Source organism: Podarcis melisellensis (genome assembly GCF_964234715.1).
Source record: "Podarcis melisellensis genome assembly, chromosome: 1".
Taxonomy (NCBI): Eukaryota; Metazoa; Chordata; class Lepidosauria; order Squamata; family Lacertidae; genus Podarcis; species Podarcis melisellensis.
Window position 1 is genome coordinate 134,594,190 of NC_138528.1, and position 15,658 is coordinate 134,609,847.

At 44.4% G+C, this 15,658-nt stretch overlaps 2 long non-coding RNA genes across 2 annotated transcripts; one reads left to right on the forward strand and one right to left on the reverse strand.

Annotated features, from left to right (window-relative positions):
• Nucleotides 1-9,858: 9,858 nt before the first annotated feature.
• On the reverse strand, nt 9,859-12,185 carry LOC309363785. Its single transcript, XR_014165589.1, has 2 exons — nt 11,737-12,185; nt 9,859-10,499 (listed from the first exon to the last, which is right to left on the reverse strand). It is a non-coding gene; the product is annotated as an uncharacterized lncRNA (long non-coding RNA).
• A 623-nt stretch (nt 12,186-12,808) lies between these two features.
• On the forward strand, nt 12,809-13,703 carry LOC309363782. Its single transcript, XR_014165587.1, has 2 exons — nt 12,809-12,855; nt 13,482-13,703. It is a non-coding gene; the product is annotated as an uncharacterized lncRNA (long non-coding RNA).
• The last annotated feature ends 1,955 nt before the right edge of the window (nt 13,704-15,658 follow it).

Genomic DNA, 15,658 nt, shown 5'->3' on the forward strand with positions numbered 1-15,658 from the left:
CTACCTCCAGGAATCATGGAAGTTGCATCACTTGGAGAAGAAAAACTGGAATGGTGGGGTGGGGATTCAGAGAGAATGGACTGGTCTTTTTGAGCCCCTTGCAGTATATAGGGAGGAGCATATGGCTGGCGACAATCCTGAACAGGAGCATTAGGGAAGAAGGATACACTGCAACATTTTGTTGCAGGTCTTACTCACATGTGATTAATCTTTATTTTCCGGTGTGAAATGACACACAATAGATGGTGTCACAACTTAAAAGCAACACAGTTTTCTTTTTAAACAGCTGGCCATTTTTTCTTTAGAGAAACAGAATTACTCCAAAGGGGAAAATAATTTATTGAATTCATTGAAGCAACACAATTATCAGGATGAATAAGCTGTCAAGACTGTGAGCCCAGATTAACCATCTGCTTTTCTCAACGAGAGCCCAAGAAGTTCTCACAAAACACTGCATCCATGCATTGACGGATAGCTCAACTCTTCCCTCCATAGCAACGAAACAAGTCAGTAACTAGGGGTGGAGCAGCAGACAGAATGCTACAAAGCCAGCCACAGTCCTCTGTGCTGCTGCACTTCACTGCATTTAGCACCCATTTCAGAAGGCAAACTTCCCTGTGTGAAATTGAATTAAAGGTAAAGGACTCCTGACAGTTACCGGTAAGTCCAGTCGGGAACGACTCTGGGGTTGTGGCGCTCATCTCGCTTTACTGGCCGAGGGAGCCGCCATTTGTCCGCAGCCAGTTTTTCTGGGTCATGTGGCCAGCATGACTAAGCCACTTCTGGTGAAATCAGAGCAGCACACGGAAACGCCGTTTACTTTCCCGCCGGAGCGGTACCTCTTTATCTACTTGCACTTTGACGTGCTTTCGAACTGCTAGGCTGGCAGGAGCTGGGACCGAACAACAGCAGCTCACCCCGTCGCAGGGATTCGAACCACTGACCTTCCGATCGACAAGCCCTAGGCTTAGTGGCTTAGATCACAGCTCCACCCACATCCCAATTTAACCGGTGTTAAATACTGCCTACAGTATAATAATAATTTATTATTTATACCCCGCCCATCTGGCTGAGTTTCCCCAGCCACTCATTTTCATATAATTCTCTTTAAGTAAGGTACTATATCATTTCTCCATAGTGTTCCCCACAGTGTCACCTGCGTCCCTGAAATTGAATTAAATGTGTGCTAAAACAAGATGTGAATTCAGCTAAACCTGAACCTGTGTGTGCACAAATTAGATGCTCTTAGACCAGGAGTAGGCAACCTAAGGCCCACGAGCCAGATGTGGCCCAATCGCCTTCTTAATCCAGCCCACGGATAGTCCAGGAATCAGCGTGTTTTTACATGAGTAGAATGTGTGCTTTTATTTAAAATGCATCTCTGGGTTATTTGTGGGGCACAGGAATTCGTTCACACCCCCCCCCCAAATATAGTCCGGCCCACCACATGGTCTGAGGGACGGTGGACCGGCCCATGGCTCAAAAAGGTTGCAGACCCCTGTCTTAGACTCTCTCAGTGTGATCTGGATGTCCCGCAAAATCTAGGGTCTTGCTTACACAAACAGTTCCTACCTGCATATAGTTTGTATATGCAACGGTTCTGTAAACAGGCTGAGCTGAACACACAGGGGTCAGGAGGCCCAATCCTGCTCCTCTGCTCCATCCAATGCATTCACTGGACAAGCTATGTCTTCTGAACGGGGCTTATAAGAACTGAGTATCCGGTACTTACTCTTCATAGCATATTCCATCTCACTTAAACCACTTGTTGTGAATTAACTTTTTATTTTGGTAAATGTTTTTATGTGGCATCTGATGAAGGCATGTTTCACAATAAATGATATCTTCTTGCCTAAAAAGTTATGATTTGGACTCTTTTTCAAAGAAGAAATTATCCATTATAGTAATGGTCCCGCTCTATTCTGCCTTGGTCAGACTACACCTGGAATTTAGTTCTGGGCATCACAATTTAAGAAGGACAAGTTGGAAAGTGTGCAGAAGGGGGTCTGGAAACCAAGCCTTATGACAAACAGTTGAATTGGGTATGTTTAGTCTGGTAAAGAGAAGACTGAGAGGAGATATGATAGCCCTCTTCAAATATCTAAAGGGCTTTTACTTGGAAGATGGAGCAAGCTTGTTTTCTGCTGCTCTGGATGGTAGGACATGACCCAATGGATTCATGTTATAAGGAAGGGGATTCCAACTAAACATCAGGAAGAACCTTCTGGTGGTAAGAGCTGTTTGACAGTGGAACAGACTTCCAAGAGAGGTGGTGGGCTTCCTTGGAGTTTTTAAAGCACAGGCTGGATGGCTACCTGTCATGTATGATCTAGGTGAGATTCCTGCATTGCAGGGGGTTGGACTAGATTACCCTCAGGGTCCCTCCAACTCTACACTTCTATGATAGTTGCATCAAGAGGGATCTCTTGTTCCCAGGGCTTGAAAAAGGAGTTGAGTTCTAGGGAGGCTGTTCCATTTGGGCAATTGGGGCACTGCCCCACTAACCTCAGCCTTCACCACCTGCCTGCCTTCTTGCTGATATCCAGTCCAGAGATGGAACTGCTTCTTTGTCTTAGTGTTGCCCTTGCTGAATTCACAAAGGAACAGGATGTCAGGCTTGGGTCTCTCCCACACACACGAGATGACTCTGGCAGTTAATTATTTCAGATTTTCCTCCGATAGCAGTTGCCGGAACTAAGCTCCGCTCCCTTTCCCTCCAACAAGAAAAGCACCACCTTTTCTTCCTGTTAGTTTTGTGCTTCTCGTTTAATCTCATGAGTCTACGAGATTGCGGAGATTACACTCCCACTATTTCTGTGTGTCTGTCACTATCTGAGCTTTGCAGCTGCATTTCTGCTCTCTGTGTCTCTCTGTGTGCAAAGGTCAAATTCCTGTGGCTGACTGCTTCTCCCCCCTCTCTTAGGAATTCTCCCCCTCCTTCCACTGTATCTGTCTCCTCTCTGCCTGTCAGAGTCTCGTTCTCTGACACAGGATGGGATAAAACTAGAATTAGCTGACTGCACCTGCCATTGGCTATTATGGATTGGCTGGACACAGAGGAATGGTGGGAGGAACCAGCTGGGGAACGCCCAGGGGATGAAGGCTCAGAGTCTGGGGAGTGATGGTGGGACAATGATGACTGGTCACAGGGAGAAGAGGGAGAAGGCTGGGAAGAAGAGGTGACAGACTTAGTGAGTCGGGTGAGTCTGTGGCAGAGAGAAGTCAAGAATCAGAGGCAGAAGCTGAAGCCAGTGAGTGGGAGGAGGGCGACCAAGAGGCAGAAGCTGAGTCAGGCAGGTGAAAGGTTACGAGTGTCTCCCCCCTTGGCCACCTCCCTTCCCACTTCCCCCATGCTCCAGAACCAGGAGAGACATGAAAAGGGTGGAGAGAAGGTTGACTGCACAGACACACATTCTCTGAGTGCTTGGAAAAAGCCCTGAAGTGGAGGTGGGGGTCTTTCAGTCTTGGCAACTGATTTTCACTGGGAATGAGCTGCTGTGCTCATTAGGCCTGACTCAACCAAGTCTGGGGAGGTTGTGTTTCTGCTAATAAAGAGTTGGCTCCCTCTTTGAACTGTGTGATTACTGACCACTCCTTTGACATTTGCTCTACAGTTGGCCTCCCTGCCTCTTGTGCCAGTAGTTCCATTGGTCATCAGCCACAACTGTCATAGGATTCCCTTTTCTTTTGGGACTAGCATTTTTATTCAGATAAAGAGATACATTTGAACACTGATGAGGAAGAGCTTTCCCTTTGCAGGAGGAAGGGGAAGCATAAAATATTTGTGACAGTGGGAGGTAAAAAGCTGTGTCTTCATCAGTGGTTTTCCCCTGGCAGGGCTGGGGAAAACTCAGTGTGATGGCCTCAACTCATACATGGATACAACCAAGCAGTTGGGTAGAGTTGCTATGGGGATGCTAATCCCATGGCAACATGCAGACTGGCTCTTAAGCTGAACTCTGGCAGAAAGAAAATGGTGCTGGCTATAAGAAATGGTTCAGGCTCATGCCGGCAGCTTGCTCACCATGGCCTGTTCTTCAGAGATCATTCAAAAAAGCCGACAGAGCAAGGATTCAGTCCAATATTCACATAACAGATCATCGGGGAAAATATTTCTCTTTTAGATGGAAAGGGGGTTGCAGCAGAGCTGTTTACACGCCAGCAGATATTCCTCTCTGTTGCTTCTGTTTCAGCAGAATCAGAACAGAGTGGCATGCAGTTGCTATGATACTCATTTCATGCTGTGTTTTATGACTCCTTTCTTGCCCCCACTCAATAAATAATCAGGATCCAGCTACCATAGCATTTAGCAAAACATAAAGCCAGACATATGGAGTAGATAAAGAATTAGAAAAGAAGGCCCAGATTGCGCAAATAAAAATATGAAAGTGGTGGGAAAGCATAATACAGTGTGATGATTATAGGGTCATTAGAACCTACACACACACACACACACACACACGTATTCAAAGCTTACAATTTCCCAGTTATCTGTTGCAGCAGCTGTGCCCGCAAAGACATTCCAATTTTAACAAACACTTAAGGCAGTGTTTCCAAGAGAGATTGGTGCCAAATTTGCCTTACTGAGCAATTGCTATAGAAGGTTCTGAAAACAACTCAGCTCACACTGATGCCTCTGGGCAGAGAATATGACATTAGTTCAGGAGCTAAACAACTTTTTGAAAAACCTCATTGCACATTTTTGCACTCAACTGGTATCTCATTTGTAGAGATAAGTTAAACCATCTATTTTGCTCCCAAAAATGGTTTTGTGGACTTGGATCCTTCATTTGGAACTTTTGCCAACTTTCTTTTGCCAACTTTCATTTGGAACTTTTGCCCACTTCCCCTTCACATTTGCTGGAACATGGCAGGTTCTGGGACCAACAGATTGCTCAGTTGGCTTTAGACATTTTTGTAATATGGCATTTATTTCTTTATCTTATTTTTTCCATTTCCTTTTTGATGGCAATGAAGATAGAGGAAATATTTTCTGAAAATAATACTAATAATACTAATTGTCATCATCATTTATTATTTACGGTATACCCCGCCCATCTGGCTGGGTTACCCCAGCCACTATGGGCGCCTTCCAACAAAACACTAAAATAAGTAAAAAATGAATGTGAAGCACTCAGAATGATTTAGTCTGAAAGGCACAAAGTCTACACCAGCTCAGAGTGAAGAAGAGCATAGATGCCACATGTGAATGACTGGTTTAATTTCTGTTCAAAACCATAAGCTTTCATGGTGTGTATCATGTACTAGATAACACTACATGGCATAAAGCCGTATCAGTTTACTGAGAAAGACTCATTTAACCATGGAGTGTGCAGGGGTATATGCAAGGCAGAGTAAGCAGCTACAACTCTGCGGAGTAGCACACACACACACACACACGACACCATACAGTGAAAAAGCACTTCTAGCAAAATCAAGGCTATTCAGCCTCAAATAAAGGAGAGAGCACTGACAAACACACCTGAAAGACACGGCATGCTGTGTGTGTGACATCAGCTTAAATTGGAATTCACTGCCCAGCATGTGGGAAGGATTGCAGAAAATGTGGCAAGTTTAATCATTCTGCTAAAATGTGTTGAACAATTCTAAGGCAGTATTTTCCATTGCTACTGTAAGGTTAGTACAGGGCCAAGTCAAAATGAATGCTGAACAACAACTTTATTGCTCTGAAGAGTTTGTGGAAAAGAAGCAAAGCTGAAAGCCTCCTTTCAAGATACAGCATGACCTATGGTTGGAATAACCAAAAGCTCCCCATTCCATCTATTATGCTCCACCCAGAAGTATTTTCTGAAGTCTTAATAACTGGGAGATGACTGTACCAAGACTTCAGTTTCCGCACACATGCCTTGCCCATAATTGCCTTCTCTTTTTATTATTATGTTCATTCTATTTTTTTTTAAGTTAACCAATTCCTTTTTATAGACCATAAAGCACCAATATCTTCTGTATATTTAATGTCTGTCTATAGGGAGGCTTTTTAAAGTTTAAAGTTGTATTATGTTTTTATATATGTTGGAAGCCACCCAGAGTGGCTGGGGCATCCCTGTCAGATGGGTGGGGTACAAACAAGGAAACAAATAAAAAATATCTGTGCAAAAATAGCAGTCTTGTTGAGGTGGAACAGTTTTAGAGCATATAAACCAAAGCAGAACTAGATCAAAATATTTGATGTTGAGAAAACTGCACCAAAATATATTTCTACAGTACCTTTTACTGCTCTGTGGGCAGGCCTGTCTCATTTCCCCCTGTTTGCAGCTGTTTTATTTCTAAAGTTCAAGTAGAAGCTCAAGGGACAGGACCTGAAGGGAGTGTTACAAAGCAAGTAGTTCTCAAACCCACTCAGCCCTTATGGATTTCACTTACCTGTGTTTGCCCTAACACTGATGTGGGGGCAGAGGGTATTTGGAAGGGGAAAGTGGCAGGCTGAGTTGGGATGATTAATCCTCTTCATTTCTAACAATTGTTCCTTGTAGATGCCTCCTCAGTTGTTTCTAATCCATTTTTCCACATTTGGCTCCAAGACTGGAATTAAGTCCTGCAGGGAGGGGAGCAACTTTACAGGGAAGAAATGGCAGAAGCAGAAACCTGCCCCTGCTAATTCTCCCCTAAGCATCAAACCAACCACCCTACTACCTAGTTACTGTGAATACATGTATTTGCTTAAGTAATGTCACACACAGTTCTGTCCTCAGTTTTAGATCAGCAGCTTTGAAGAGTTGGCTTTTTAGAGTAGCCTTTTAAATGCTTATTAAAGCACCCCCTGGCAGCTTGCTTGTTTGCTTCAACAACAGCAACCTGCCTCACTCTAGATTATACTGCAAGGATATAGAACATTTAGCCAAATTGTTGTTTGAGGAAAAACTATCACGGACAGTATGCTCTGTATACAGTGGTGCCCCGCAAGACGAATGCCTCGTAAGACGAAAAACTCGCTAGACGAAATAGTTTTTCGTTTTTTGAGGTGCTTCGCAAGACGAATTTCCCTATGGGCTTGCTTCGCAAGACGAAAACGTCTTGCAAGTTTGTTTCCTTTTTCGTAAAACCGTTAATACCCAGGGTGCATTGCTTGAAGAGGTACAGTTGCGACTTGACTTTGAGGAGCAAAACATAGCACGCGGTGTGGTAGCCTTTTTTGAGGCTTTTGAGGACTTTGCTGATTTTTGAAGCTTTTCCAAAACTACTTTTGCATCCATTTGGTAAGTTAAACTTTTAAAACTTTTTTTGGGTTTTTTGGATTTTGGGTTGGGGTGTTTGGAATTCAAGGACTTGGTGTTGGGGAGAGGTTTGCAAGAATCTGGGAGCTTGTGTGGTTTTTTTCTGCATTTTTATGATTTTCTGTGACCATTGGGCCATGTGGTGTTTTGTTTTTTTAAAAAATCTGGGTTTGAATTTCTGTGTGGTGGGTGATAGATAGATAGATAGATAGATAGATAGATAGATAGATAGATAGATAGATAATACTTTATTCGGCTATAAGCCCACAAGGTAAAACAAATCAATAGATAAAATATCATTTTTACAATCTAAAATATCAACAAAAATATTTCAACGCATAATCTCCTACACATTACTTACAATCTCTAGATGTACCGTGTTATGGCCTTGAAGATAAGGATGGTGCATAGAGTTTACTGGATTTTTAATAGTCATGCAGCATTCCATGAAGTCTTTTATATGAAAGAACTGAAATCAGGAATCTAGCAACCTGTAATGTCCTATAAGAGTCAATGTCCTGGAGTAGATAAGCTAGGTGTAATTCAGGTGGTTTAGCAGCAATTTCCAGAATGATTGAACTCAGGATCCTTGATCGGGGAACAATGTATAAGGGGCAATTAAACAAGATATGATAAAGGGATTCTATTGATTTGTTGTCACATGCGCATAAAACAGAGGTTTTACCGTTAGAAAATCTATTGCTCAGCACATTTGAGGGGAACACATTAAATCTGGCTCTAACAAATGCGAATCTATGCGACGCAGCCGATAAAGTAGACAGATATCGAGGTATCTGGGACATAGATGTAATGCCCTGATTTATCGGGGAACATGTACCTCCACCTGTAGTAAGATTTTGTTGCAAATCTACCTCCTCCAATCTTTGTTTGATGACTTTTTTGCTGTAATTAGATCTAAATTAAGTATATCGGAAGGAGAGATTCCATAAGACAACAGTTTGGAGTGGATTTTTGTTGCCCATGGGCTGGTGAATTCATCTCTCCAAAGGCACTGAATAAGATGGTAGTTTGGCAATTTATGTCAAAGGGACAGCCAATAATTAAAGGCATTAAATAAAATTTATTATTTATTTCTGTCACAAGAGACTAGGGCCCTGCGGGACCTGACATCTTTCCGCAGGGCCTGCAAGACAGAGCTGTTCCACCAGGCCTTCGGTCAGGGCGCAGCCTGACCCCCCTCCTCTGGCAATCGGCAATCTACACAGAATTTGCTTGATGGTTGCCATTAATTTGATTTTAATTTGATTTACTTAATTTTTATAATGAATGTTTTTAGAATGTCGGATTATTTTGATTGTTAGCCGCCCTGAGCCCAGCTCCGGCTGGGGAGGGCGGGATATAAATAAAATTTTTATTATTATTATTATTATTATTATTATTATTATTATTATTATTATTATGTCTCCACATCAGAATCTCTAGGGAGGGGATCTTAAGTTCTAGGCGAATGGCAGAGTTGCTTACACAGGAGGGTAGTTTCAAAAGGCGTCTTAGAAAAATATTTTGCAAGAGGTTTACAAAGGCGCCCCATAAAGGGACCGCATAGGCCATAGTTGCAACCACTTCCGCACTATAAACTTTTAAGGCAGATGGAACATGCATAGCCCCCTCAGTAAAGAAGAAGCGTAATAGAGCATAGATAAGGGCTTTAACCTTATTTTGTAAATATGTGATATGCGCTTTCCATCCCATATTATACTGGAAGTAAATTCCTAGATATTGAAATTTGTAAACTTGTTCAATTGGCTTCCCCTCGAGTTCCCATCTATACAGTTTACGACTCCTGGAAAAAAATTAGGACTTTAGATTTGGAATGGTTAATAGTAAGTAAATTTGTTTGGCAGTATAACGCAAAAATCTTAAGGGCCCTCCTCAAACCGATTCGAGAATAAGAGGATCACCGCATCGTCAGTGTACAATAATAAGGGGCAGCGATAGTCTGCAAGCCTGGGTGCATGAATGGAGGTTTGGGCCTCAGCTAGGGGCGTTCTCATGTCACTAATATAGAGGTTAAAAAGATAGGGGGCAAGGATGCACCCTTGTCGTACCCCCTTGTTTATTGGTACAGGGTTTGTGAGATCGCCCTCAGGGACCCTAGCGGCCGTCCCTTCATGTAATTTAATCATAAGCCACAACAGCCTTTTATCTATGCCCCACTTTGCCAGTTTTTCCCATAGCAGCTCTCTAGAGATACTCTCAAAAGCCGCCTTCAGGTCTATAAAAGCGGCACATAGAAGACCATGAGGAGGGAAAGAATACTTCCGCGCCAAATGATATAGAATTATAGCATGGTCAATAGAAGCGCGATTTGGTCTAAACCCGACCTGTTCATGACCTATCAGATTGGAATCTTCGGCCCATTGGGTTAGTCTGGTTAGCAGGAAGCGAGTATAGATTTTCCCGATGATTGATAATAAACTGATGTTACGATAGTTTCCTGGGTCCTCTGGTGGTCCTTTTTATATATATAGGAATTATGATGGACTCCTTCCATGATCTAGGAATCTGGCCCGTGGCATTGATTGCATCAAAGATTTTTGCAAGAATTTTAGTCCGTGTGATGGGTGGCTTGGGGAACAGTTGGGGAGGGGTTTGCAACAGTTGGGGAGGGGCTGGGGGAACAGTTGGGGAGGGGCTTGCAACAGTTGGGGAGGGGTTTGCAATTTCTGTGTGGTGGGTGGGTGGCTGGGGGAACAGTTGAGGTTGTTGAAGACTTTGGTGATTTTTAAAGCTTTTCCAAAACTTCTTTTGCAGCCATTTGAGGATTTTGAAGACTTTGGTGATTTGCAGCCATTTTGTAAGTTAAACTTTAAAAATTTTTGGGGGGGTTTTGGATTTTGGGTTGGGGTGTTTGGTATTCTAGGACTTGGTTCTGGGTTTGATTTTCTGTGTGGTGGGTGGCTGGGTGCTTTTGAACTTTTTGGAAGTGAAGCACTGTTTTTTTTCCTTCTTTTTCTGAGTTTACGAAGGAGCTGTGCTGCCATGGGACCCAAGAAGACTGCTGCTGCAGAGGCTGGCAAGAGGAAGAAGGAGAAGGTGAGGCTGGAAATGAAGAAGGAGACCATCCGGAAGCACGACGGTGGAATGCGTGTGACAGACCTCGCCAGGGAGTACGGCAGGAATCCAGCGACCATCGGGACCATCCTGAAGATGAGGGAGAAGATCCTTGCGACGGATGCAGCCAAGGGAGTCACCAGGATCATGAAGAACCGCCCAGCTGTTCTGGAGGAGGTCGAGAAGTTGCTGCTCATCTGGTTAGAAGAGAAGGCCGTCATTTGCAAGAAGGCTAAGGCCTTGCATGCAGACCTCGTCTGGGAACAGCCAGGAACCTCAGGCGAGCCAGAGGTCTTCAAGGCAAGCAGAGGTTGGTTTGACCGGTTCAAGACAAGATCTGGAATCTGGTCAGGCATGGAGAGGCTGCCAGTTCTGATGTTCCTACGGCTGAAGACTTTGCAGCGGGGTTCCTGGAGGTTGTGAAGACGGAGGGCTACGTTCACAGCAGGTCTTCAATTGCGACGAGACTGGGCTGTTTTGGAAGAGGATGCCCAAAAGGACTTTCATCACACAGGAGGAGGCCAAGTTGCCTGGCCACAAGCCCATGAAGGACTGTCTGACCCTGCTCTTCTGTGCCAACGCAAGCGGCGACCTGAAGATCAAGCCCCTGCTGGCGTACAACTCGGAGAACCCACGGGCCTTCAAGAAACACAAGGTCGACAAGGAGCAGCTGAATGTCATGTGGCGATCCAACAGTAAGGCTTGGGTCACACGTGTGCTGTTTGTGGACTGGGTCAATCTTGCTTTTGGCCCTGCTGTCAAACAGTACCTGCTGGACAACGATCTGCCGCTGAAGGCTTTGCTTCTGATGGACAATGCTCCTGCTCATCCTAAAGGCCTTGAGGAGGACTTGTTGGAGGAGTTCAGCTTCATCAGCATCATGTTCCTGCTGCCTAACACCACGCCACTGCTCCAGCTGATGGATCAGCAGGTCATCGCCAATTTCAAAAAACTCTACACCAAGGAGCTTTTCAGGCGATGCCTCGAGGTGACTGACTGCACCACCATCACCCTGCGGGAATTCTGGAAGGACCACTTCGACATCGTCACCTGCTTGAAGATGATCTCCACGGCCTGGGATGGGATCAGCCAGAGAAATTTGAATTGCGGCCGGACTGTGTGGCACCAAGTGACTCTGATGCACCAGAGTCAACAGTGGTGCAGGACATTGTTTCCTTGGGGAGGACCATGGGCCTGGAGGTCACAGAGGAGGACGTCAGCGAGCTGGTGGAGGAGCACGACCACGAGCTGACCACCCAGGAGCCGGTCGAACTGCAGGCAGAGGCTGCGCAGGAGCAGGCCTCGCTGGAAGAGGAGGAAGCAACTGAGGAACGGCTGTCCTCCAAAGAACTGAGGGACATTTGCCAGAAGTGGAAGGATGTGCAAGCTTTTGCACAGCGGCACCACCCTAACAAGCACGTGATACATGACCTTGTGAACACTTTTGATACGACGGTCATGTCGCCTTTCAGGGAGGTGCTGAAAAGGCGGATGAAGCAGCAGACCACGGACAGGTTCTTTAGCAAGAAGCAAAGAGTGGAAGAGGAACCTTCTTCGAGTGGTCCCCCAGAGTCTTAGAAAATGTACGGTACACTTTGTTGATTTTTAAATGTTTTTCTGTCATGTTTAGAAACTTAATTTATTGTTCCTTCAATTTTTGAACTGCTCTTTACAGTATGTGTGACTTTAAAGAGCAGTTAATAAACTCTTGTTGTGCCAAATTTGGCTTTGTTTGGACTTTTTTTGACCATAGGAACGCATTAATTGAATTTCAATGCATTCCTATGGGATTTTGTGCTTCGCAAGACGAAAAATTCGCTAGGCGAAAAAACTCGCAGAACGAATTAATTTCGTCTTGCGAGGCACCACTGTATTTGTGTGTGTGTGTTTCTGTGCAGGCACAAGTATTTAAAAAATGCACAACATTATTATCAGGGCTTTCACGCAGGAAGCAGCATCGCAACAATGAATAAAGACGAGTCCTATGAACATGTGTGGAATGTGGTTTGCTTAGCAGCAGTGTTTAACCACAGCTGCCCTTTCCCTTCCAACATTTTGCATTTGCAAGGGCTGTGTGCCAGAGGGTGCTCAGTAAAAACTGGGCCTTGTCACTTTCTTTTAGAAACAATCCTAGCGGTGTGGCAGTAAAACTGCCAGCACATTTGCAAAGCTGAGCAGCGTCCGGTATGGTTTCAAATTCGGCAGGGGACCATGTGTTGAGATTCCTGCATTGCATGCGGGTGGAACTAGAGGGCCTTTGGGCTTCTAGTTTACAACTTTACAATTACCGTATTTTTCCGTGTATAAGTTGATGTTTTTTTGTTTTAAATAATCTGCCAAAAATTGGGAGTTGTCTTATACACGGATGGGGAATGCACAGGGGTTACAAAAACACTACTTACCTTCCCACGGCTGCCATGAAGAAGCTGCCGGAACTGCCAATTATTTCATCATAATCATAAAATGTTGATTTCTTAATTTGGGGTTCAATAACCAATTTGTTGGTTATTCAACTTGTGACTGGGCCGATAGGGACAATACAAGGGTAAGCTGTGAATGCCATACATAAAAGAGCACACACAGCTTCCCCTAAAGTATCATGGGGAGTGTAGTTTCTTAAGGGTATTGAGAACTGTAGCTCTGTTAGGGGTAAGCTAGTTCCCAGGATCAATTGATGTGGTGTTTCTTTAAACGTATCTTGTGTACTGAGGCAAAAACTTGTGTCAAGACAGTAAGGATTTAAGGGCGAGTGCCTGGTAGCTTAGACTGCCTTAGAATTAACTACCCCACTTCCAATTCAGGAAATACTTTGGATTATTATTACATTTATATCCCGCCCAGGGCAGCAAGTGCCCAACCCTTCCAGACCCTTTAGGCCTCGTTCCCTGACTTACCATGGCAGGTGGGAGAGAAATCTCTCCTCGCTCCCATCTTGGCACCTGCTCTGCTGCCAGGCCTTTTCCAGCTGCCCAAATGACATTTCCCCAAGGCCAAAGGAGGGTTGGGGGAATCCGTGGCATCCTGCCAATGCACACCTCTGCGGAGAGGCCAAAATGGTGGTTCATGTGCTGTCAGTTTGCTCTTTGTACACAGCTTAGTGTAAAGAATTAATCGGCCCATTATCTCAATCTGAACATTTGCACACTTATTATTTGACTTTTCTCCTTGTAGTTCAGAATGGAGTTCCAGAAAGTTCCAGCTGAAAGAAAAAAAAAAGGCCCTGGAGCTTGGCAATTCTACCTGCTTAGTGTTTCTATTCTGTATACAAACCACAATGGCTGGTGCTTTGATTTAGTTTGGTGATTAATATTCCCTGCTTATACACGTTTTTACCTCCTGCTCCAATTGTGAAGGCAAGTAGCCGCTGCAAATAAATCTTTCTCTCTCTGTGAAGTAGCAGCACTGTTGATTGGGTTGGATGGAAAAAGGAGGGAAAGATATTGGAAGCTGGGAGGAGGGCAAGAAAAGCACGACTCTGATGGATTAAAACCTATGCTCACCTCATATTTGAGGCAAACATCAAAAATACTAGGCTAGCCAACAACACTATCTGCTTCAGTCTGTAGGGAGAGTGCTCACATGAAGGAATACTCGCTTCAACACACAGAAAACTAGAAGGTCGCCCCCCTCCCCCCCATTACCTGTTTCCTTCTTTTCTGTCTTGCAAATATCAAGTTTCTGCTGGAATTGGTACAGCCGGGCAGCAGCTTTCCTAGTTCAGGAAGAAGCAGGCCTCCATTTTGACCTGGGAACCAACCGCACTGCAGGCAAGGGGTTTACTTCTGAGGAAACGCTGTGCTGAAGTAAAAAAAGGGCAGGCAAGGGTCCTGAATTGGCCCTTTAGGCCATTAGGACTAGAGTGCCCAACTGCCCATCTGCACCACTAACGAGAGTCATTATTAAAAGGAGAAAATTTGTAAAGACAAATCAGGTGAGGATGCTGATATATTAAGAACCCCACTGGGGGAGGGAGGGGAGAAATGCAAAGAAAGAAGACGGGGTGCAAGCAATTAGATGACAAGCCATTTTATTTTGCAAAACAATCACTATACAGCAACAAATACAATTGCAAATTGGATTGAAAAACATGAACTACCTACCACCAGCCATTCAAGAAATGCCTCTTTTATGATAACAGGCTCTAGAATTGCCAGGAAAAGAAATGGCTACACAGGCTTTGTAATGGCCTAGTGTTGTTTCCTCCTTCTTCTTTTTGAAAAAAGGGAAAGGGGGAGGGGGAATCCCAGCACACAGAAGGCAATTTTATGTTTCTCTTTGCTAAAGTTGAAATGACTGTTAGGCCTGGCCTTACGAAATCTGCAAACTCACTATCTGCTTCCTTTGTAATGGAATTTGCTAGGAGCAGCTGTGCGTGAGAGAGAAAGCTCTAGAGCAGTTTCTGCACGATAGGCCTGCACAACCAAGCTGATCACACCCGGTCAACTGTGGGTGGGTGTCCTTTTGGGGGCTCAACAACTACTACCCTGTTTTTACGCTTCTAAGGAGGCAGCGAAACCAGAGGGTCTACCAAGCCGCTGGTGGGCTTAGGTCAGCCTAGCAGCTCTGAGACTGCAGCCCTGGCTTAGGTTGAAGCTTTGGCTTCCAGCTTCCTCTTTTATGTTGATTTGCATTCTATCTTCTGGGAGGGAGTCTGGAATTCAGGACTACAGAAAAGCCCCTTGCATGCTTATTGTGACTTGGGGGGTCCACATTTTTGGATCCTTCGGGACGTACACTAGGCAGACATAGATATTTGCAAACAGCCATTATGAAGAGAAAGGTTGCAGCTGTATAGGAGAGCATACGGTTAGATGTCTAATGTCATATATGTTCTATAGATAATATCCCAGTAGGCAAAAGGACTACCCTTATAATTAGCAGCTTGGACTACTGTTGCTGGACAAAAAAATGTCTGCCAGTCTGTCTTTTTTTTGTCTCATCATGCCTAGGATTACACAGAAGCAAATGCTATGTAAGCAGAGAGAAACAGAGGGATCCCAAGGGACAGATGTTTTCTTGATTGAACCATCTATGGCAGCCCTACATGTTTTTATTCATCTTCTCCACAAATTGATAAGTGCACATTACTTCATTATACTTGAACTTACAAGAGCTTGTTAGTCAGTGTTACAGTGCCAGCTCCATAAAACCGACAGACGTGTTTTCCGATAATTGGAATAGGGCACAATCCAGCAAATTGTTATCTTGCTGACATGAAGAACAGCAGTGCCCTTGTGTGGCTGTTGCACAAGATAACTTCCCCCTGAATTGTTGTGCTATTAGCTTTTAAATGAAGCTTAGGCATGGGAAGTTAAGATTTGGCTGCCCCCCCCTCCCGATACCACCCC